Here is a 2,578-nt window from a genome sequence, read left to right on the forward strand (position 1 = left end):
AAAACCACAAGAGATCTTATTTAACATTGAACGTGTGGAATCGTTCACAACCGAAAAAGGATTTCCTATTGATAACCTCTAGAGCAAACTGCATCATCATTCACAATAAAATTTTAAAGTATCGAGCTGCTAAGCGGTTTAATTCGTCCATTATCACTCTAGAACACCGTTTTTAACGTTCTTCATTAATGCTTATCGAAAAAACGGAAACATGTGGTTTTATACTGGAAACAGATTTCTTGTTGATTTCCTCGATAGACAACGCATGCGAACAAATTTAGTAGTAGTAGTTGCTGTTGTCATGATGTCTGTCTGGTGTGTTGTTTACTCTTCGCAGTTTTGTTGTGAGGAAGCGAAAAGATTCTCCGTAAATCGATTAGAGAATCAAGTTCATCATTCGCTTCATGATTTTCTACAACGCTACCCACATGAAGACTCTACTCTACTCAAAAATTATCTTTATCAAGGAATCGTGAAAGTGTATGAAGATCTTTCGATATTGTGCAATAAATATTTAAATAGACAGTTCTCATTTCGTTCGTTCTGTGTGGAGCTTAAAGAATTGAAACGAGTCTTGGATAGTGTAAAAGAATATATTCCAACAAAATGCTATATTACCTGGTCATTTCGTACAAAATGTGAAAAGCATATGTAGAAGAAAAAATCTTAGCCGGTCTCCGAGTTAACGAAGAGACGAATTGTAAGTTTACATTTTTTATAAAATCAATCTAAACCGATCATTTTAGTTTGAACATTTTTTATTATCTTCGCCCGGAAATGTGAGGTTTCATAACGGACATACATTTGTAAGCGAATCGCAAGACCCTTTTATTTTAAAGGAAAAAAGGTAATTATTAATACAAACTAAAATCTTTACAAATACTTATTCATTCTAGTTTTAACCCTCCGAAAATACATTTAATGGTGAAATGGTCCTTCGCTTATCACCAATTGAGATGTGATGCTATTTGGCAACAGTACGCTAAAGATGGTGAACGATTTCGAAGACGGATACGACAAGTAGAATCCATCTATTTAGAACCTAAATTACAAGTTTCGCAACGAAAGAAAATACATGAAGATCGATTTACGACTCTACAAGAAGAAGAAGACTCCAAAAGTATGGAAGTTGATTATGAATACTATTAAAAATTATATTAATTCTGCTTATTAGTTTTTTTGTTTCTGTTATAGTTTTCGTTTTCGCTTTCATTTTATATTATTTTTTATTTTTTAAAATGAATTATGTAAAATGTGTTCATTAGTTAATTAGACATTAGTTTTGTACTCTATGGTTTATTTTTGCTTTTATATTTTATGTTAATTAGATTTAAGATTTGTTTATAATGGATAGTTTAATTTTTTTCAAATGTATTGTAAGTTTATAAATATATCATTGTTTAAAATTTTTTGTTTTTGTTACTACTATTTTTCGATTATCATTTTGAATGAAAAGTGAGGTTAGATTTAGAGGGGCTTCATCCAGGAGCGTGCACCTCATCTTAAGACGTAAGGGAATTTTATTTTAAATTACCCGCCAATTTTTAAACACATGGCCCGATCAGAGGCCTGCGCCCTATCTTGAGACGTAGGGGCCCTCATCTTAAGGCGTAGGGGGCCCCCATCTTAAGACACTGGTGTTTGGAGTACAGAACTCCGACCCCCCGACGTAGGGAAATTTTATTTTATGTTACTACTATTTAACGATAATAATTTTAAATAAAAAGTGAGGTTAGATTTAAAGGTCTACATCTTAAGACAGTAGGGTTAAGAGCCCAGAGAGTTTTTGACTTTAAATTACCCGCCAAATTTAAAAACGTTAGAAGCCGGCGCCCCCAATTTAAGTCGTATAAGATCGAGGTCAGGCCCCCAGACACCAAAGTTATACGCAAGGGGCCCAGCCCCAGTATTAAGGCTTAGGGGGATTTTATTTTTAATTACCAGTGTCCGGGGGCCCCCGAACAAGCAAGTTAGACAACCAACAATACGACAGGCCAGCGTTATCATCAGTTCGAGATTATTCCTATAATAATTTCGTACAAAAAGTGAGGTTAGATTTTAAGAGATTAGGGTTAGGAGCCGCAATTTTCAAACGTCAGGAGCCCGCGCCCCCAAATTTAAAACGTCAGGAGCCCGCGTCCCCAGATTTAACTCGCATAAGACCGCAGTCAGAACCCCACACACCAAAGCAAGGGGGCCCGAGCCAGGGATTTTCATTTCAGGAGGCGCCGCCGCCGCCGCCGCCGCCGCCGCCCGAACATTAGACAACCAACAATACGACAGGCCAGGCCAGCGTTATCATCAGTTCGAGATTATTCCTACTGTTCAGCGTCGGGCGTGATGGACGTGTGATACAAGCGACTCTACAGCACGGCGGGACCGATGGGTTCGAATCCATCGTGAGGCAACTGTGCTTTTTTTCACACACAAAAATTCCCGCGCGAAAAGAGACATCTACCGGAACATTCACCAAAGACGCAAACCATAGCAAAGACGCAAACCATAGCAGCGCCGCAGCAAAGACACAAACCGATCGCAGCGCCACCACACGGGAACGACCACTGCGCATCGCTTCTGC

General features: G+C 38.4%; 1 long non-coding RNA gene across 1 annotated transcript; it reads left to right on the top strand.

Moving 5' to 3' along the window:
* Positions 1–304: 304 nt before the first annotated feature.
* LOC135129520 (uncharacterized) lies at positions 305–1,503 on the top strand. The gene is made up of 3 exons (XR_010280595.1): positions 305–700; positions 747–847; positions 897–1,503. It is a non-coding gene; the product is annotated as an uncharacterized LOC135129520 (long non-coding RNA).
* The last annotated feature ends 1,075 nt before the right edge of the window (positions 1,504–2,578 follow it).

This window comes from Zophobas morio, unplaced genomic scaffold (assembly GCF_036711695.1).
Source record: "Zophobas morio isolate AGI-343-1 ecotype UQ-CSIRO unplaced genomic scaffold, CSIRO_AGI_Zmor_V1 ptg000016l, whole genome shotgun sequence".
In the NCBI taxonomy this organism is placed as follows: domain Eukaryota; kingdom Metazoa; phylum Arthropoda; class Insecta; order Coleoptera; family Tenebrionidae; genus Zophobas; species Zophobas morio.